Source organism: Eptesicus fuscus, chromosome 12, assembly GCF_027574615.1.
Source record: "Eptesicus fuscus isolate TK198812 chromosome 12, DD_ASM_mEF_20220401, whole genome shotgun sequence".
Classification (NCBI taxonomy): domain Eukaryota; kingdom Metazoa; phylum Chordata; class Mammalia; order Chiroptera; family Vespertilionidae; genus Eptesicus; species Eptesicus fuscus.
In genome coordinates, this window is record NC_072484.1 from 43923364 (window position 1) to 43945408 (window position 22045).

Consider the following 22045-nt stretch of genomic DNA (forward strand, 5'->3'; position numbering starts at 1 on the left):
TCAGGGTGCAGAGGGGAAAAGTGCCACAGACATGCCAGTGATGAAGGCCAGGCCCCAACCTCAAGCTGATGCTTACCTTCCCCTCTGCTTCCTGCCCCCAAGCACTTCTTAACAGAATGGAAGACAATGACTTTTTAAAACCATACAAAGCAACAGGAACGACTCATGATCTTAACAACCATGCAGCCCTTGGATTCCTGAGACAGGACTGGGCTAGGTCCTCGGTCAGAACGTCCCTTTTCTGTGTCTCTGTTGAAGGGTTTGGCCACGTGGGAGGAAGGAACCTTTCCAGAGATGGGACCCTCGGGCTCTTAGAACCAGACTTGAAGCATGCGCCTGTCTCAGATAAATTCAAGGAGCAGCCACTCTCACCTACATGCAAGGTTATAGACATACACGCATGCACACCCCCTGCTGGGACACCGAGTTTTGCTGTGCACAGGTTTTTATTACCCCCGGGTGTCCTGATAAATTGAGTCTTAAGTGAATATTTCATTAGTTTTAAGACTTCAGAAAGTAAGAAATAAAGTAGTGGGGCAAGCAGAACAGACACGTAACTGCTGATATGTTTAAAGCTCTGACATCTGCCTAAAGATTGTCCCTCTACCAGCCACCACTATGCATAGACTCCAAAAGCCAAGAATGATGGCCTTTGCCTTCAGGCAGGAACAGTGATAGTCATACCCACACTAAAATGAATGCCAAGAGAGCCGCCAGGTTGCCAGTAGGTACTTGGTGCGAATTCTTGCTTGAGTATCAGGGTTGGGTCATGTTTGCAACATGGTAACTCCATTGTGTATTGGACGCTGTCAGCAAATGAATTTGTGCAGGAGGTGGCATCGATCAGGGCTCTGTTCTCAGCACCTACCCACTGTACACACGACCTTTCTCAGACTTCCTACAGAACGGGGACACCATTCATTTGGTAGGTTAGCGGTGGCTTAAATTTGGCAAAATACACACTCGGTGTCGAACGCATAGCAGCGCACAATAAATTCTTAATGGTAGCAAACACCTTCATGCCCTGGAGAGGCCAGACACTATTAGCTCCTTTCAGCCTCACAGCAGCCCGAGGACGTCCACACGCTGCCCCATGTTACCGTGGGGGAAGTAAGTGTCCAAGGACTCAGAGCAATTAAGGGACAGGGCTGGGATCTGAACCCACTGCTCTTAACCACTGGGGGGCTCCGCTCCTGCTTTGTGTCCGTGTTAGTGCTCATGTCACGGGATCTTCCGGGCATGTGAGTATGATGGCACAGGCCCTGCTCAGGGATCAGGCAAGCAGCACTCCCAGGCAGGCTCCGCCTTACCCTGCCATCGAGAGCAACTGGCCCTCCTCGACCTTTCTCTTTCTTGTCCGAAAGCTGAGTGTTGGGTCAGGAAAAGGTGGTAGAAATTGAACTCAATGATCTTAAAATGTGATGGATAGAAGCTTTCCACTTTAAATGATTTATCAAGGTTTTCTAATGCTTGACCTTTACACTTATTTTAGGTTTAATTGATTTGCAGTCCTTACCGGGTGTGGTCAGGAGCACAGATGCTGAAGCGAGGTGAGAATGTTCCAGGCCCTGGGACAAGCCAGGAGGGAAGGCCTCAGGTTGGTCTAAACGTCACTAGATGGCAGCATACGCAGCGTTCCCAGCAAACTCCCTCCTTAGCCCCTATCCTAAAGTTTCTAGGTTCTTCTCTACTTGTGTTGGTCAAGTTGTCATTGGTGGACCTTTCAGTCAAAGCATGAAGCTCCTGCACCGTCTTGTGCTGAAGGACGGGGTGAGGTGTAGCCCACAGAGGGGCCACATAAGGTCAGCAAACCATGACCACAGCTAAGAATGGTTTTTACATTTTCAAATGGCTGAAAAAGAAACAAAGGACTGATTTTTCACGACATGGGAAAACTAGGTGAAGTTCACATTTCAGCGTCTACCGATGAAGCTCATTGGGCCCCAGCCACTCCTGCAAGTGTCTGTATAGTTCTGGCTGGTACTTCCTGCAGCAGTGAAGTTGAGCAGATACAACAGAGGTTATAGCCCTCAAGCCTGAAACATGCCCTGTCTGTCTGTCTCGCTGTGAGAAAAGCTGGCCAGCCCTTGATGTATATCATCACCCTGATCCAATCAGAGATGCCCCCACCAGAGTCCCTCAGGACCTAAAGCTGTGAGTGCAGGAATTTGCACTCTCCTTGGTGCTGTGTCTCCTTAGCTCAGTGAAATGGCACCTGGTGGGGGTAGCGTGGGGCACCTCTAGCTGTCACAGTGTGGTGACCAGTGGTGGGGACGGAGGTGAGCTTTGCCTGCGGAGAACGGGGGAGGGTTCTCAAAGAAGAAGTGATAGTTCTTAGGGAACAGGCGAGAGAGGGAGAAGGAAACAGCATCATCAAAGAAGCATTTCAGAAAAAGCACCGCTAGGGAACGTGCAGAGTAGGGAGCAAGGCCAGGTTGGGAGGGGATGGCCGGGGGTGAGGACAGGGCAGTGCAAACCCTTCCTTATTAACCCGGGAGGGAGGGAGGAATAGGTTTGAAAGAGAGAAGCTGGGGGTCCTTTGCTTGTGCTGAACTTGTGGAGCTCGAGTGATGTCAGTCAGTCTAGTGTTCGTCTCCCAGGCGTGGCCTCCCCACCTGCAGCAGATCCGCCTGAAGGGCTCTCCCGCCACCAACGCAGACTACAGAAGGGAAGTTCCCAAATTTTGTTGGTGGGAAGGGCAAAGCAGAGCCCTCTAAGGAGCTGAGCATGATAATTCTGAGATACTGGAGAAGATAAACAATATGCCCTGAAGACCCCCAAATAGCTTCAAGAATAAAGTGGTCACGATTGCTATGTGCAGCAGAGACAAGGAATCGTGGACGACAATCCGGTCACTGGTGACGCTAAGATGGCCCTGACGAGGGGGCCGTGGAGAGCCGGGACGGGGCCTGGGATCAGACAGAAGGACGTGGAAATGGAAGTGGTGCCGCCGGGAGGGTATAAAGGGACGGGAAGAGGAGAGTGACCGATGCCTCTCCTTTCTGGATGCCAGGCCCTGGGCGGAGCCCCAGCATCCCGAGGTGTGGCCAATCGCACAGCACCGGGGAAGGATCCCTCTAAGGAAGCAGGACCCTAGGTTCCAGGGTGGAGGTCTGAGGCCCCCGCAAAGATTTGTGCTGTTTCCCCGCCCTGGCTCATCAAGTGGCCTCTGGGGGGCGTCCTTCCCTCCTCTCCCGTCACTGACCCAACCGCTCTGTTATGTCACTTACACAGGCCTGCCTGCCGTGTCCACTGTGGGAAGTCAGGCCACAGCGGCTCTGGCCAGGGCCCGGGGTGCTGCAGCCTCCCCCTCCCTCCCAGCCTTCACTTTCCTGGCTCTCGGTTCTGCCCCCGGCTTCCAGGGCACGGTTCCAGGTTAAGTCCCAGGAGACCCAAACCTTGCCCACAAGTCACTAGTCACTCCCAGCAGTCAAAGGAGCTGAGGACAGCAGAGCAGCCCGGCCACCAGAAGAGCTGTCTTCACGCAGCGACGGCGGGACAGCACTGAACTTGGTGCAGGAGCAGCCGCTGATGGAAACTGCCCCCCAGGACAGCACCACTAGGATTTATAGGGACACAGGTGACAAGGTGAGTGGCTGACTTTGCCCTGCAGTACGTTGTTGAGGCGAGCAGAGGGAGGGCGGTTTGCTACACACACAAGCACCGATTCCACTTCGAGGGCAGCGTTTAAAACACCCGGACAAGTATTTCAGAAGGACCTGTTTGCCAGCAAAGAAGTGTTGTTATCGTTTGGCTCTGTGGTTTTTGTTTTGTTTTGTTAACCCTCACCCGAGGACATTTTTCCATTGATTTTTAGAGAGAGTGGAAGGGAGGGGGAGAGACAGAGAGAGAGAGAAAGAAACATGATGTGAGAGAGACACATCGGTTGGTTGCCTCCTGCATGTGCCTGCAACCAAGGTACGTGCCCTTTAGAATCCAACCCAAGGTTCCTTTAGTCCGCGGGCTGATGCTCTATCCACTGAGCCAAACTGGCTATGGCTCAACTCTGTACGAGGCCCTTGGATAACCTTTTAACCTCAGCCTAGTTACTAATTTTTTAAAAACAGGATGCTATAGTGGTTATCGGCATATTTGATCCCCACAGTGGCCGCTTGAGCTGGGGCCTCTGAGAGCAGCCCCTCACCTGTAAGTAAAGGGGACAGGAGTGTCCGCCTGGTCGGCTGTGTGAGGGTTAATACACTCACAGGTGGTGCCCCGCATTCAGGGAGCTAACACATTGTTCTCTTTCCTTTAAACATGTCTTCTTATTCAAAGCCGGCCTTCCTATTTCAGAGCCTGTTAAACGAGGAGGAACGCCTCCCTCCTTTGTATGAAGCGGTCCTTTGTTCTTTTGTTTGTGTTAGCTATTTTTATTTTACATAATCACCCTTTATATGAACTTTATATCTTTCTTTTCATAATCGATGAGCTCATATTGGTACTTTATTGCTAAAGTCCATAGTTTACGTTAACATTCACTGTCGGTGTGGTACATTCTGTGGGTTTTGACAGATGTATGATGGCATGTGTCCATCATTACGGTATCGTACAGGGTAGTTTCATTGCCCTGAATACCCTCTGTGCTCTGCCTAGTCATTCCTCCTCCCTCCCAACCCCTGGCGACCACTGACCATTTACTCCGTAGTTTTGCCTTTTCCAGAATGTCATACAAGTTGGAACCAGACAGTATGTCGCCTTTTCAGACTGGCTTCTTTCACATATTAATATGCACTTAAGGTTCCTCCATGTCTTTTCATGGCCTGATAGCTCATTTCTTTTTTCTTTCTTCTTTTCTGAATATTCCATTGTCTGGATGCCCCACTGTTTAATTATTCATCAGCTACTAAAAGACGCCTGGGCTGTTTCCAGGTTCTGGCAGTTATGAATAAAGTTGCTCTAAGTATCTGCATCCAGGTTTATGCGTGGATATAACTTTTCAACTCGTTTGGGTGGATACCAAAAAGCACAATTGCTGGATCATGGGGTAAAAGTGCTAGTATGATTAGTTTTGCAGAAACTGCCGAACTGTCTTCCTCAGTGGCTGTACCCTTCTGCATTCTCAGCAGCAGTGCCCGAGAGAGTCCCTGCTGCTCCCCATCCTCACGAGCATTTGGTGTCGTCGCCGTTTGGGATTTTAGTCTTTCTAGTGAGTGTGTGGTGGTATCTCATTCGTATGTGAATTTGCAATTTCCTAATGACATGATGTGGAGCAGCTTTTTGGTGAGGTGTCTGTTCATATCTTTTGCTGATTTAAAAAAAAAATTTTTTTTTTTATTGTCGAGTTTTAACAGTTCTTGGTATATTTTGGATACCATTCCTCTGCCAAATATGTGCTTTGCAAATATTTTCTCCTTGTCTTTCCATCCTTTTAATGCTTTGTCCTTTATAATATAACGAAATGGAAATGTGGGCACACTATGGAACTGAAACCAGTCAGATGGTTTCAGCTCTGTCTTTATCCTTTTCCTTTTGTCTTTATTCTCATGCAACTCCCAGCATGCTCCAGTGGTTCTTCCTTGTGCTTTCAGAATGGGCCAAAAGGGAATTCCCTAGCGGTTGCCACATCCTCAACCCAGAGCTAGTGCCGTCGGCCTGGCTGTGGGGGTGGACCCTGGGGATGTCCAAGTCCCTCCCTGTGGGAACAACAGGCACTCTCAGGGGGTTGGGCCACTGCTGGCCCCTCCTATTGCTTGCCCAGAGGTCAGAAACTGTGGGCTCACAGTGCCATAACTCATAACTTCTTCCGTCTTACTAGGACGCAGGGACTGAGTCCCTCCCCCGGGTATTTATAGACACGCGGAGTAAAGAAGCCAGCGGTTTCTAATTCAGGCCTCAAGCAGGGTTGCAGGTGTTGCCTGTGGCTTGTGGGGCAGATGTGCCTCCTGGAACGCACACAGCCCTTGGCGGGGCGTGAGGGAACAAAAGACAATAGCCAGACGATTAATCCTGTCTGCTTCCCACAGGATGGAAAAGCATCACCTGGCCGGGGAGGGCAAGTTCAGCTCCACGGCGGGGCTTTTCCTGCGGGTCCCAGACTGGCCCTCCCACCCCGCCCTCTCCTGATGAATCGATGCTAAGGCTTCAGAATAACTACATATCTTCTCTGGAGTTAGCATGAAAATGTGCACATTTCTGGCTATATTGAAACACATGGAGCGCCTATGACCCCCAAAGAGAAGGAACCATTGCGCCAAGCTGGTTCTGAATCCCAGTTTCCTCTTACATCAGACTACACCTAAGAAAGGGGAGGTGTGTTTACTCGGGTAAAGGTGGTCGTAATTCTTGGTGGAAACAGTTGGAAAAGGCCCTGCAAGTCCAGTGACCGTGGAGGAGCCCAGGGGGGTCTCAGCACTCCTCCCGCCGCCGTCGCAGGACCCTCGGGGGGCCCGGGAAATGCAAGCTCCAGGCCCCGCTGCACAGAATGCCTGGGGCCGGAGAAGGGGCATTCCACCAACACCGAGGACACCCAGATGCACGTCGATTTGGACAAACTGGCAGCCTGAACATTTGGATTTAGATCTTGACTGTTGCCCAGCAGCCATGTAACTTTGGACAGATACTTAAATGCCTTAATTCTGATCTGTGAAATGGGACTGATGATAACGGGTTGCAGAGATGCCGCCCTGTGCCCACACAACCACCCAACGTACTGAAGCGAGAGTTTGAAACACGCGAGAGCTGCTCTGAAGATGGGAAGAGGGGTTTCAGAAAGTATAGGAAGTCTTGCTTCTCTGCTGCTTGTTTGTGTCACTCAAAATAGTCATAACAAGGAGCTTTTAAGGAGTCCTAATGTACCAGGCATTATCCTAAGCACTTCCATGTATCTAATGCTCAAACAAGCCTATGAAATAGCCAAGGAAAGGTTTAGCAACTTATGGTCACAGCTAGAAACTTGCCAAGTCAGGATTTGAAGTTGGGACCTCAGAGCCTGGAGTTCTCCCATCCCCTGGGGTCCCCAGCCCTTAAAAACCAGATAATAACCTGAGAGAGAAAAATTGAAGCAAACGCAGAGAAAAAAAGTCTTTGTGACTGGCTTAGGCAAAGGTTTCTTAGCTACAACGCTGAAAACATGATTCACAAGAGAACAGATTAATAAATCAGACTTCATCAGAGTTAAAACTCTGCTCTTTGAAAAACATGGTTATAAAATAAAAGACCAAGCAATCAACTTGGAGGAAACATTTGCACATTGTGTATTTGATAAGGGGCTTGTATCTGGAATATATAAAGAACCCCCAAAACGCAACATAAGCCTGGCCAGCGTGGCTCAGTGGTTGACGTCCACCTATGAACCAGGAGGTCACGGTTTGATTCCTGATCAGGACACATGCCCAGGTTATGAGCTCTATCCGCAGGGTGGGGTGTGCTGGAGACAGCCAATCGATTTTTCTCTCTCATCACTGATGTTTCTACCCCTCTCTCTCCCTCCCCCTCCCTCCCGCTCTGAAATAAATAAAAATATACTTTAAAAAACTCAAAATAAGAAAACAACATCATAAAAAATGGCCCAAAGATCTGAACACTTCACCAGAGAAGAAATATTAATGTCAAATAAGCCCATGAAAAGTTGCTCAACCTCATATGACATCAGAGAAATGCAAATTAAAACTGTATGAGGTGCATGCACACCCGTTGGAGTGGCTACGATGAAAGACTGACCACACCAGGTGTTGACAGGGGTGGGAGGAACAGGCAGGCATGGAAAACTGTGCAACAATTCTGGAAAAGTGTGCCAGTTTCTTAACAAGTTAAACATACGCCTACCACGATCTAAACATTTTACTTTTAGAAATTTACCCAAGAGAAATGAAAAATTTGTATTGATACAAAGATTTGTGCAAGAATGTTCATTGAAGCTTTATTTATTTGTTCATAGCCAGAAAGTGGAAACAACCCAAATTTTCATCAACAGGTGAAACTGTGGTATCTACAAACAAAGGATCATATTTTTATATTTTTATTAAAAATATTTGTATTGATTTCAGAGAGGAAGAAAGAGGGAGAGAGAGATAGAAACATCAATGATGAGAGAGAATCATTGATGGGCTGTCTCCTGCATGCCCAACACTGAGGTTTGAGCCTGCAACCTGGGCACGTGCCCTGACCCGGAATTGAACCATGACCTCTTGGTTCATAGGTCGACACTCAACCACTGAGCCAGGCCGGCCCAACTATTTTTTAATTTTTTGAAACACTACCATGCTGTCTTCCCTAGCGGCTGCACCATTTTGCATTCCCATCAGCAGTGCACAAGGGCTCTGATGTCTCCACATCCTTGGCAACAGCTGCTACCAGCTGGTTTTTGGATAGGACCATCCTAATGGATATGAAGTGGCATTGCAATGTAGCTTTGATTTGTATTTCCCTAATGACTAATGATGTTGAGGGCTTTCTTTTATGTCTGTTGGCCATTTGTACATCTTTGGAGAAATGTCTATTCAAGTCCTGTACCCAATTTTTAATCAGCTTGTTGGGTTTTGTTGTTGCTGCTGTTGATTTCTGAGTGCATATTACTTTTAAAATCACAAAAGAATTTTATTTTATAAGGAAAAGGGGACAGAGCACACAGAAATTCAACCAAGAGAGGAGTAATGGTTAAAAGCTTGGGCTCTGAAATTAATTAGCAGATTCAATCACCGTAATTATGGAGCACCTACTGTATATGTCAGGATAGGCCAACTAACACACAGCCCTGGAAGCTCAGTGACCTAATAAAATTGGAGAATTGCCAATGTGGTCTGAGGTGGAGGTGGAGAAAAGGCAGGAGTTAGGAAGGGCAATATGGCTCTGTGTCATGTAGTCACTCGGGGAAACTAGGTTGCATCCCGCCTGTGACACTGACATCCTCAATGTGTGGCCTCCAAAGTCCCCATGGGCAGAGATAAAAGGGAGGATTACACAAGGGTGACTTTTTATGGACCAGTCTTTGCCGATCTTACATCAAGCTAAACTTGTAACACAGCCCCACCCTCTACAGAGGAGACTGGGAAACATCCTCTTCCTGTGTGCCCAGAAGAAGGGAAATTGCGCTGTGTCTGTCACAGTACACCCCATTGGTCACCAAACCATCTTATTCTTCTTCCCACGCACAGACACATTGATCCCCTTCCCTCGGGAGACAACCCAAAGTGGCATCCAGATCACGCACTCATCTCCCTCAGGAGTGGGTAGCGATCCTGTGTTCTGATGACTAAGTTGTCTGCCCCCCCACCCAACACCCAACACCCAACATACAGCGGTGAAGTGGAAATAGCAACATTCCCATTGAGATAAGGGCAGGTGCAGGAGCCTGGTTGTGGAAGTGACAGCTCCTCCCTGTGAGGCTGGCTTTGCGAGGGTTCCCTGCCCTGGCCTCTGAAGGAGACCCCTGTCCATTTTCCTCCATGGCTCCAGGCTCTGACCTTCTTTTTCACTATTTTCCCTGACCACACCTGGAATGTTCCTTGGCACTATCCATTTCTTGGAACTTTCTTCTCACTCATGGAACCCAAAGGGTTGGCTTAAGTCTGCCACAGTCAAAGATGTTTTAGGATGACTTCATGATTTCTGTGGCAGTAATTATCTCAGAAAGTATGGAGGTTGAGTGAAATAGAGAAAACTCTGGGATGGGAGGTTTGCGATGCCTGCCAGAAATCTAGTGGGATATAGGAACCTGGCACTCAGGGAGTCACCAGGCTGGGGAGAGTCACTGGGGAGGCATCACCATGTAGCTGGCATTTGTCAGGAGGCTCTCACATGTAGACAGAGAAGAGAGTAAGTCCAAAGGCTGCGCCCTGGGTCACTCTGGAGGCCAGAGATGCACCTGCCAGGAGACAAGAAGGAAGGGCTTGGGAGGCAGGTCAACATCCCAGAGGACTGGGATGTCTAGGAAGACAGACACAGAACATGTCTGGAGAGGGGGGGTTGTTCCATGAACTCAATGGTGCTGGTAAGTCAGTAAGACAAGAACTGAGGACTGACACCTGAGGGAGGTCATTCTGACTTTGGCAAGAGCAGTTTCCATGGAGTCGTGGAGCAAAAGTCCAATTGAGAGCTTTCCAGCGACAGGAGAGGAGGGAGGCGAGTGAACATCACTGTGGACAGAAGAGTCTCACTGGGAAGGGGAGCAGACACGGGTCCAGTGCACAGGTCCGTGCTCTCTCAGAGCTGTGGCTGAAGATGCAGGGGGCCGAGAGGGCCAAGATGAGGGAAGTGAACTAGAGCTGGCTCTGCAGCTGAGATGAGGCTAAGGAGGCATTTTGGAGGGTTGGGGAGAGAGGAAATGAATGCCGTCGTGATCTGGGCAAATGGGCAGGTGTAGGGACCAGGGAAAGGTGTGATCGCTGGGCAGCAGGAAGGACCGCTTGATGTGCGTGGTCATGCATTGTGTGTCTTTCTTCAGCCAAGCACAGCCGGTGTGCATTGGCATGGAGCAGGCAGAGAACTGATGGGACCAAGGTTGGAGTTTTTGCCACCTTTGTCTTTCCTGGTTCTCAGGTCTTCGGGGTTGAACCGGAACAACACCGCCCACTTTCCTGGGCCTCCAGGTGGCAGGTCCATGGGACTCCTCAGACTCCATAATTGCATGAGCCAATCTCTCATAATAAATCTATGAGTCTACATCTGTCCGATTGGTTCTGTTTCTCTGGAGAACGCTGACTAACACAGGGCATGTGGGGAGGGGAAGGGTGCAACTGTGGCTGACTTAGGGAGTGGGGAGGGGGAAATTCTGGAATTGCAAGGAGAAGCCAGGAGGAAAGCTGGCTCCTGCTGGCCCAGAGGCAAGGGTATAGCAGCCCCTGAGAGCCCCAGGAGCAGCAGTGCCCTCAGGAGCCAGCCAGGTGTAGGTTGGGGCATGAAAGTGAAGAGAACAGTCACAGAAGAGGCTGCAAATGTAGACACCTGGGGATCTGGGTGGGGCAGGAAATGGGTCCAGAATGCTTGCGGGGGGGAGGGGGGCGGGTTTGAATGCATTTGTTCCTCATCAGATAATAAGAAACTCACTCAGAGCCTCAAGATGACTCCTGATGCCAAGGCCCAGCTCCTCTCCATGATCCAAGCTGCTCAGAGGGAAACACAGGAATTGCTATCCACCTTTGGTTCCAGAAAACTCTGGGTCTCCCATCACCTTTTCTGTTCTATCTAAAAACCCTTTATCAGTGTTTTTAGCCTTTCTGGGCTCACCCATCTCTTCAAAATGGTGAACAAAATCTATGGATTTTTTTCCAGAAAAATGCACATATCCACAAGGCCTCACCTGCCATTTCCAGGGGTCAGGGACTCTGAATCCTATCCAAAGCCCTCAGGATAACCTCTGCCTGAAGGCCTCCAACACTCTTGGAGGTTGAGCTGAGGGGAGATGGAAGTTGGGCCTGAAATAGGAAATGGTAAATGGCCCTGATGCGACCCTCGTAACAGCATCCAGTTATTAAGAGTCAAGTGACCAAATCACCATTTCCCCACCTCACTGCCTTGTCAGCAGTCTCCCTCGGCTGTGGCCTGGACACCAGGACACACCTGAACACCAGGACACACCTGAACACCAGGACACACCTGGACACCAGGACACACCTGGACACCAGGACAAAGGAGGAGGCATTCGAATGGAAACGTGAGGAGCTGGCCTCCAAGCAGCGAGCCTCTGCTGAGGCATTGCCATGTGCAGCTCAGTCCCCACTCAGGGCTCCTAAACGTACCTCCTACTCACCCACGAGGCGCTAAGTAGGTCGCCTGGCCTGCTTAGGAGCCCTTTGCAAGTGAGTCATCAATCAGCTGCTCAGCGCTGTCTGGGAAGCCTCCAGGGGCTCCCTTTTGGTGAACACAAAACAAAATCCAAAAAGCTAGTCCTGGCTGGGGTGCAGCTAGGACCTCTGCACTCCCTAGTCCCTGGGGAGAGTCCCTCCAATGGATGCTTTACACTCTTTTTGAATCTCCAAGTTAACCACCATCTCTCGCTTGACACAGTTTCTTATGCCTGTGCAGAAAGCAGAAAGGGCAGCCATCCAGTGGCCCCAGGCTCCGAAGTGAGTGACCCCTACAAGGCAACTGGGTGTAGCCAAAGGGAACCCTGTGTTCTAGGACACCCAGGGGAATTTGCAGAGCCTTGAATTCACTGGCCAACAGCGCCCCTAGTCCCCCAGGAGTACCTGGCTTTCTCTGTCCTTTCTCCATTTGATGCCGGAGAGACCCACACCTTGTTTTAAGCTCACTTCCTTCCCTGGAAAGGAAACAATCCATTTGCTTCCTCCCTCTCCCTGCTGTTCACTTTAGAAATATGGGAACTATCCAAACCACAGTAAAGGCAGTCCTGAATGATACAAGCGTGAGGACCAGCCAAGTAAAGAAGTGCTCTTCGTCATTATTGGTGTGGCTCAGTGGTTGAGCATTGACCTATGAACCAGGAGGTCATGGTTTGATTCCCAGTCAGGGCACATGCCTGGGTTTCGGGCTCTATCCGAAGGGGAGAGGGGGTGTACAGGAGGCAACAGATCAATGATTCTCTCTCATCATTGATGTTTCTAGTTCTCTCTTCCTCTCCCTTCCTCTCTCTGAAATCAATAAAAACAAATATTCTTTAAAACAAAGTTTGCTTGGGCTGGATAGCCGAGAAAGCGGGATCCTTTGTGTTCAGATGAACACACCTGCATAGAACAGGACCACTTCCTAGATGAACCGGGACCATGTTGTCTGCTCTAGTTGGGCTCTTTCCATAGTAAGAGTCTTGAGTTACTGAAAAGACAAAAAGAGGGTTTATTTTAGGGTCACCCATGCTGAGTGAGAATTGATGAGGGACACTCTCAGGGTTGTGGGGCCTCTGCATGCTGGTTGGCAGGACCCTTCTCCCTGGACACCCTCCACTGGGTGCTCCTCTCTCCTCCGCCCAGCTTCCCTGCTGCTCACAGGTCCTGCTTGCTTAGCGAGAGCCCACTGCCCGCTCCAGACCTCTGCACATCACATCTTGCAGACTGCCTCATTCTCTTCATCTCTTAGCTCCAGTCCCCAAGAGAGAGATGCGCACTGGCCCTTGTATTAGTTTGCTCAGGCTGCTGTAGCAACATTGCACAGACCGGGTGGCTTAAAATAACAGAAATTTGTTATCTCACAGTGGAGACCCAACACCATGTGGGTGGTGGGAGAATTTGGGGGTCCCCATGTGCCCTCACTTCTTTGCGCTACACTGAGTTCTGGTTGCCGAATCTGACTTCCGGAACTTCTGCTGGGAGGGTCATGCCACATTTCAGCTGGCGCCTACATCACGGGAGCGCTACCTGGCTTTCCAGCTCTGTTCTAAGGTCTCAGGATGAACAGAGGGACCCAAATTCCCAGCAACCTTTGAGTGATACTCCCCCCTTCTGTTTTGCTGGGGATTTTTAAAAATATATTTTTATTGATTTCAGAGAGGAAGGGAGAGGGAGAGAGAGAGAGAGAGAGAAGAGAAACATCAGTGATGAGAGAGAATCATTGACTGGCTGCCTCCTGTACATGCCCCCACAGGGGATGGAGCCCACAACCCTAGCATGTGCCCTGACTGGGAGTCAAACTGTGACCTCCTGGTTCATTGGTCGACACTCAACCACTGAGCCACACCAGCCAGGCTGGCTAGGGATGTTTATGTTACAGCTCCTACAGGACCTCTGGGGGCTGCTCATCAAGTCCCATTCTATGGTGTTTCAAATTATCAATGAATGATTTTGGATCTCCGTGTTTCAAATTATCGATGAATGATTTTGGATCTCCATGCGTTTGGATCACCACACCCTTTGGAGTGACCAGCTCTCAATAGCTACAGTCCCGAGACCAACATCCCAAGACCTTTGTTGCTTAGCAATAACTTGGGCTGGCCTCATTCTCCTGGGGGAAGCAGGAACACAAGAGTCTCACAGCTGATTTTGACCTTGTTGCATGATTATGGGCTGGACAGCTTTGTCACAGAAGTTGTGGGTGGGGGCAGGCACTGCGGATGCACGCTACACACTATCATTATGTTGTATGAGATTTAAAAATAATCTCAGTCGCTTCGGCAAGCTGCCAATGAGTTGGCATTTCCCTACAAGGTACCAGTCACCCCTACTTAGGACCCTTGGAGGAACACACACTGTTTTCCCAAGCGTGATCTCATTGATCCTACAGACAACCCTGGAGTCTGGTTTTAGGGGAAACTAGGCAGAAACATTTAAGTGATTTGTTCAGTGTAACAGGGCAAGAATAAGAACCTTCATTTCCTAACTTCTAACCATATTCTTGTCTTCAGTTTGATGTGAGCAGGGAGATGTGTCCACGTGGGGTGTTTCTCCAGGACTGGAAGATGAATGACATCAATAAATGAATAAGAAGGTCACCCCACTTATGCCTCCAGTCTCCCTGGTCGCCTGTCTTGCCTTCCTTGTTATCTTCATTAGAAATGACTTGCTTTCTTCTGTGCTCATTACACAACATTATGCTGGGGCCGGGGGATGAATAATTAATTCCCAGGCTAGGCTGTCCCTTTGTCCCCAGCACTTTGCATCCTCCCTGCCTTTCTCCTCTGGAGATCAAACTCTTATCCCTTTTCCTAGTGTCCTTTGATGCACGCCTTTATGTCTGAGGGGATGTGCTTGTCAGTTTCGTTCTAAGGACGAGGAGGTGACTTCAATCTGTGCTTCTGTAAGAAGGATGAGGTTGGAGGGAGGCAGCCCAGCAGCCTCCCCTGCCTCTCCTTCGTTGGTTTACGTGTTTGCATCATCAGTTTCCAGCACTCATTGTCCTATATATGAAAATAGGACCCTCATTTTGACAGCTGGCTGTGTCTTTGATACTGGAAGCCTTCATTTGGAAGAGGGGGGACGACAGCAGATGAGCAGCAGCTGCTCTGTGCGGCAGCCACCCCTGAGTGCAGCTGTAGGTGTCTAGAGTGGGATTTGGAGCGTTTGTGTCTGTTTTTGTGTTTTGCCCAATTCCCTGGGCTGGATACCATTAGGCTGCAAGCACCGTGCTCTGTTTTGTTAGAACTACGAGTTCCCAGAACCGGGGAAGAGGGAAGGAGAGAGAGCAAAAAGACGAGGAGAGGAAAAGAAAGAAGACCAGCAGAGAGCTCTCCAAAGGTGGGTCAGAGTGAAGTGGAGGCCCTGATGTGGGGGAGAGAAATCCCAGGAAGAAAAAGGGGGAAACAACGTGGCAATGGGTGCTTGGTGCATGGATGGGCTGGTGGCTGGAGTTGAGCTCTGTCTTAGTCCGTTCAGGCTGTTAGAAGAAAATACCACAGACTGGGTGGCTCATAAACAACAGTTATTTCTCACTGTCTGCAGGCTGGAAGGATCAGGTCAGAGTGCCAGCACAGTCAGGTTCTGGTGAGAGCCTTCTTCTGGGTTGCAGACAGCTGGCATTTTGCTCTGAACTCACATGGTAGAGGGAAGGGGCAAGGGAACTCTCTGGGTCTCCTCTTATGAGGACACTAATCCCAGTCATGGGGGTCCCACCCTCATGACCCAAGCACCACCTAAAGGCCTCGCCTCCTAGAAACATCACATTAGGGATTAGGGTCTCAACGTCAGAATCTATTGCTCAGAAATCTCTATTGGGGACCCTGGCTGAGAGTATGGCTCACTCAATTCAGCATCTCCACTGAGCTCCTCCCTGGGATGGAGAAGACAGTGTCCTGGGCACCCGGAACACAGCAGTAAGGTATGGCCCCACTCTCCCGGAAGAAAACGTTCTATGAAGGGGGTATTCCGTAGGAAGAGTTAGGATCGGTTGCAAAATTTAGCATTTATAAGGAGTCCCAGAACCCACCCCTGAGCTAGTGACTTCATTCTCAACCCTGCCAGATTATTAATCCATGTTTTGCCTTTACCATATTCGACTCCGGAACAAGATGGGACTGTGCCTGTGGGCAGAAGAGCATCTCTGGACACAGCTGAGAAAACTGGGAAGAAGCCTCAAGCAGGTATGTGCACACTTGTGTTCTCAGTGGCATTGTTCACAGTATTATTGAAAGGTAGGAGACTGCTGAATCCGGTTTGGCTCAGTGGATAGAGCGTCGGTCTGCGGACTGAAAGGTCCCAGGTTCGATTCCGGTCAAGGGCATGTACATTGGTTGCGGGCACATCTCCGGTAGGGGGTGTGCAAGAGGCAGCTGGTCGATGTTTCTCTATCATCGATGTTTCTAGCTCTCTGTCCCTCTCCTTTCCTCTCTGTAAAAAATCAATAAAATATATTTTTTTTAAAAAAGAAAGGTAGGAGACCACCCAAATGGCATCAGTGGGTGAATGGATAAACAAAATGTGGTCTGTGCATAGAGTGGAATATTATTCAGCCTTGACATGAAGGAGATTCTGACACATGCCACAACAAGGATGAATCCTGAGGACGCTATGCTAATTGATAACATTGAAATAAGCTTAGAGCTAGCTTCCCCCTCTGGTTCTGGTGCAATGGGTTCTCTTTCCACGGGGTGTTAAATGCTGCCCCACCCCTGCTTACTTAGCCCAGTGGTTCCAAAAGTGTGGTCTGTGGACTGGCAGCAGCATCACCCAGGTCCTAATTAGAGAACCAGAGTCTTGGGCCCCAACCCAGATCTGCTGCAGCAGATACTTTCAGGGTGGGGCCTGGCAATCGGCTTTGACAGACCTGTAGGTGGTTCCAATTCACACTGAAGTCTGAGAACCATGAGTGATATCCGTTTTTTCCCCCCTCAAATGTTTTTTATTGATTTCAGAGAGAGGAAGGGAGAGAGAGATAGAAACATCAATGATGAGAGAGAATCACTGATCGGCTGCCTCCTCCTGCACACCCCCTACTGGGGATCGAGCCCCCAACCTGGGCACGTGCCTCCTGGTTCCTAAGTCGACGCACAACCACTGAGCCACGCCAGCCAGGCTTGAGCGAGATCTTTAGACAACTCCTATTTTGCTGATGTGCCGATGACTAAACCCAAAGCTCTGGGACAGTCAGATATGTCGTTTCCCTGTGCATGCAACCAATTACTGCAGAAACGCACCTTTATTCTCCTCTTTGATGTAGGCCTGGAAATGTGATTTGTATATTACTGGGGTTGGAAAAATTAATGAAAAGTATCAGAAATACTGTGGCCCCAGAGGCCACACCTAGCATCATTCCTAGAAACTTCAAGGAGGCAAATTTTGGCTTCATGAAAAGGAAAATCTTCCTTCTGGTTGGAGGGCTCTGGCCATGGGACGGGTTTTCATGGGAAGCGGTTGACTCTCACTGGAGGTGTTCCATCTGGACGCCATGAGGAAATCTAAGAATGAACTCAACCAGCCAAGGTTCCCATCTGCTTGACTGAACAATGTTGGTATCAGAACCACCTGGGGTTATTAAAAATAAATTCCAGAGTCCCACTCACAAAGGTTCTGATTTGTTGCAGCTGGGGTGGGACTCCAGCATTAACTCACAAGTGATTTCGAAATGCTAGCTCCGAGGATTAGTAAGCCAGGTATATTTGATGTCCCTTTCCAATTCTATGACCATGCGAAAGAGGATAGAAAGGTTAGCTTCTAAAGGCTGGGCAAAGAGAAAAGATGACAGAATTTTCTCTTTCAGATAAGAAGTTTATATCAGCAAGCAATACGGAAGGTGGTATTTTCACCTCTGCCAAGGGCACCCATAAGAAACGTGTCTAAACTACAGCAGAAAGGATTTGGAAAAGGCAGAAAAACGTCTTTGCAATAAGGACAATGAAACATTAGTATCAGCTAAAGGAGTTGATTGTGGAAGATTCTTTTTGAGAGATTGCTCAAACCAGAAGGACTTCTCATCTGTCTGAGCCATCGCTGGGAATGGTTTTAAACCCTGATGCTGACGTTCCAATTTACACAACATCACAGTAAACGGATATGTACTCTTTCCCCCACGCTCGCAGAAGAGCCATAATGAAAGCGTCCCTCGTCATTAGGTTACTAATAAATCAGAAGTGGTAAACAGGTAAAATATTCATACACTAATAAGACCTGGTTAATAGGAGCACAGCCCAGTTTTGTATGGACCAAGCCAGCACTTACTCCCCTGTGGATGATTTCAGGGGCATCGGCTTTTGTCTGAGCCTTCATTCATCCATGGGCACCAAGTGTCTGGCATGGAAATTAAGGAAGAAACTTCTACCAGCCCACATCTTTCTGTGGCTCTGATGCTGAGATACAGTTGGAGTTAGATCAAGGCCGAGTGCTGAAAAGGGATCTGAACGTGAAAAGGAGGGCAGGAAGGAAGCCTGAACAAACACAGATAGGAATAGCAGCTGGAGAGCACAGGCCCCGCCCTGGATGCAACGTGAGGTGCTGACATGGAGCCAGGGCAGGGATGAGGGACGCAGAGGTGACCCAGGCTGGGGGTCAGGCCAGAGGAGACACAGACATCACTGCATGTAAATGTCTTAAGTATTGTTGCTTCAGGAAACAGTCCTAGGGAGACCCTGGTACTTTTCCCTCTCTTTGAGTTGGAGGCAGATGTAGCGCTTATAAAAACCTGTCCAAATTGTCCCGAAAGTAGGAAGACCCGTTCTGTCCAGGAGCAGACTACAAAGTGCAGCACAGCTGGTCCTGGAACCTGGTGACTTAGATTGAAACCTCCCTCTCCCACTTGACCACTGTCAAGTTTCTTTACATTTCCAGGCCTCCGTTTCCTTATTTGGAATATGAAGGCCCTAAATGAAGACCTCCCAACACCATGGGGACATCTGGCACAGATCTGTGACCAGGTTTTTAGCATGCCTTGGCAGAATGGGGGAAATAAGGCCAATGACACATGCATGTATGTTGGCATCGGCTTCCAATGATTTTCTTCCATCTCGAGTGCACACTGTCCTTTGCTTTTGGAAATAATGAGCTTAATAGAGGGTCCTTTTAGTTTCATGTTTTTTGCAGGTTTAAATTTAAGTTTGTCCTCCTTTTTTCTTCTTCTTCTTTTTTTTTTTCCTGATCCATGAAATCCAATAGTTTGAGAACCATTCTTCTAAAAGGTATGAGGAAGTAGCAAGAGGGGTGGGCAGGGCTCTCACTCAGTGAACCTGCCTCATGCTGCAAGGGCATGAACTTATACCAACACAGGCTTCTCCTCCTGCTTCTCACGGTCTTCCTTCTGTTTTTTCCTGTTCCTTGGCGAATTTCTCCCTCTCCTTGAGTATGTTTCTAACCTTATTCTCTCTATTGCTTTTGCTTTAGCCCTTGACGTGCAGCAGAATTATGCCCTTGCCCCCAACACATGCCACCTTGGCATAAGAATTATTTTGAGCTAATGGCAACTGAGAAGAGGCAGATACAAGAACCCCTCGCCCCCATTCACCTAAGAGCAGGACATAAGTTTGTAGAGGTGTCCTCCCTGCCCTCTCTACCAGAAAGGACAGAAGATAATTGCTGGAGATAATGCTAGACCCTCATCCAGACCCATCACAGGAACCTACATAACAGACTTTGCTAACTAGCCCCTATCTTCTTTAATTCATTCATCTACTTACACCCTGGAAACTCAAAGACCTTTTCCTTTGTCTTGTCACTGCTATAAACATTTCTTTTACTTTTGTTAAGATGCTATATGAGCCTGACACTCAATGGTTGAGTGTCAACTATGAACCAGGAGGTCACGGTTCGATTCCTGGTCGGGGCACATGCCTGGGTTGTGGGCTCGATCCCTAGTATGGGGCATGCAGGAGGCAGCTGATCAATGATTCTCTCTCATCATTGATGTTTCTATCTCTCCCTCTCCCTTCCTCTCTGAAATCAATAAAAAAAAAATTAAAAAAATAAAACTCCTGATTGTATTTATTTAATATTTTTTTGTCTAATTTACAGGCTCAGCCAATGAACCCATAAGGGCAGAGGGAGAAAACGTTAAGTTTTCTCTCCTACACATTTAAGCTATCCTCCCTCCCCCTTTTTGGCTTTCTCCTTGCTTCGTTCCCCTCCCCCTCACACACTTCCTGTCTGTTCCTGTTTTTGTTCCTGATTTTTTTTCTAGCCACAGGTGCTGCATCCCGATGTGTGCCCGTCAGCCAGGTGACTGGGTGGAGGACACACAGGTGCTGTGCGCTGTGGGGCAGACTCTGCCATGTCCCCTCCAGGTGGAGATCGTGCTGGGAACAGAACAAGCGAGGCAGCCCAGATTGATCTTCCCATCCCCAGACAGTGACATGTCATTAATTGAGAAGCTCCCTCTTAGCACCAGAGTTTGGATGGCTGCCCAGATCCCTTCCTACCACAGGGGCACACTTTGGGCAATGACTTTGAGAGAGAGGCTGGGCTCTGCACAGCCGAGGGACAGATACGAATCCATGGTGCAGTTCCCTGGAAATGTGGGGGGAGACATTTCTCCTCTTAAAGAGCCAGTGTGGCCAACCAATCCTGGTTTGCCTGGGACTTCCCTGGTTTCACACCGAAAGTGCCACGTTCTGGGGAGTCCCTGGCACACTGGGGCAGGTGGTTCCCTTAGAGCCAGGAGTGACCAACCCTCTACTGGACTATTTGTCCATCATTCGGCACAGTAGGCCTCGTTCAGAGAATGAAACCAATCCAAGAGATTGGGTCATTTAACCCAGAGCAGGAAGGGGAACCTGGTGCCGGGGGTGGGGGGGGGGGGGGGGAAGTAATGGTATTTGGTGACAACCTTCACATGTGTTCACTGGGTGAGCTAGGGTGTGTGTTCTGCTGCTGTCTGTCCATCTCCACCCACGCTCAGAGCCTGAGGAAATGGGTGTGAGTGGAGCTTGAACTTACCACGCCGAATTTCCTGACGGGGAGTATTCTTAGACACTAGAATGAGTTTCTAAGACAGATGAGGTATTGTGCTTGGAGGTCTTCAGCACGGCGCGTTCCTAAGGGCTTTCCGAGTTTAGGTGTGGCCAAGAGCTGAGGAGATGGATGAAACACGTTTCCAAGGCTCCTTCCAACTCTAGGATTCTGTTTCCACCCACCCGTGTTTTATGGCTCTGATTATTTTTCATGTCCTCTTTCGCCTGGCGTTAAACCTTATGACAACTGAGAAAGCGTGCTTGATTGTAGCCTCCTAGGAGGCAGTCAAGCTTCCCCAAAGCGTGATGGACAGGAAGGAAAGATGAGCATGTTTGTTTTGTTTGCTTTCGAGAAGGATGCTTAAATTTAGAAAAGGTTATTTATTTAGTCAAACAACTTTGAGACAATATTAGGAATTTAAAACAGGGGTAACAGTTCCTCGTGATCCTATTATTCTACCAGGCTGAGTGACCCAGCTTCTCTTCCCACTCACTGTCCTGAGATTTCCCCAGGGTTTCACGAATGTTTAACCTGGCCTCCAACCTTACCCACTTAGGATTCTCACACATCATGGCAACGGGCCCTTATTAAGAAAGCAAAACAAAACTAAAAAAGAAAAAAAAAACCCTATGCAATCTGAGTAATTTCCAATTTTAAAAGTCAGCTTATTTCCCTTCATGGAATTGCCTCACGTTCTGGGAAATCAAGTTGCGCCATCTGGTGAATTGTTGTGGTTCAAAGTAGGGCTTTGGGGTTCATGGTGGGTTCTTGTTGTTTTAGGGATGTTTTCCGCTTCGTATAAACAGTTCTGTTCATTGGAAATTGAGCGCCGCCTACATGAAATCTGAGCATCTCTTGCCAGGATGCTGCTCTGAAATCATTGTTACTTATCACTGATCCCAACTGCCAACCCTGAAGCCAGACGCTGATGGCATAAACCCTTTGGCTGATTTTTTTTTTTTTATCAGCCCCTTAGGGGAGTTCCTTGGTGTATTAGGGTTTTCCAGAGAAACAGAACCAATAGCATGTGTATATGTGGAGAGAGGGCTTTATTTTAAGGAATTGGCTGGCAAACCCAAAATCTGCAGGGTGGGCTGTCAGGCTGAAGGGCCAATGCTGTGGTTCACATTGAAGGCTGTCAGGATGAATAGTTCTTATGCTCCGGGAGGTCAGTCCTTGTTCTATATTCAGGCCTTTTACTGATGGGATGAGGCCCACCCATATTATGGAGGGCAATCTGCTGCACTTAAAGCCCACTGGTTTAAATGTTAATCTCACCTAAAAACGTCTTCATGAAACATCCGGAATAATGCCCAAATATCTGGGCGCCATGGCCCAGCCACATTGACACA

The 22045-nt window shown here is 48.8% G+C and overlaps 1 long non-coding RNA gene across 1 annotated transcript; it reads left to right on the forward strand.

Moving 5' to 3' along the window:
- Positions 1 to 3323: 3323 nt before the first annotated feature.
- On the forward strand, positions 3324 to 15881 carry LOC114230042 (uncharacterized). The gene is made up of 3 exons (XR_008557727.1): positions 3324 to 3588; positions 14965 to 15059; positions 15830 to 15881. It is a non-coding gene; the product is annotated as an uncharacterized LOC114230042 (long non-coding RNA).
- The last annotated feature ends 6164 nt before the right edge of the window (positions 15882 to 22045 follow it).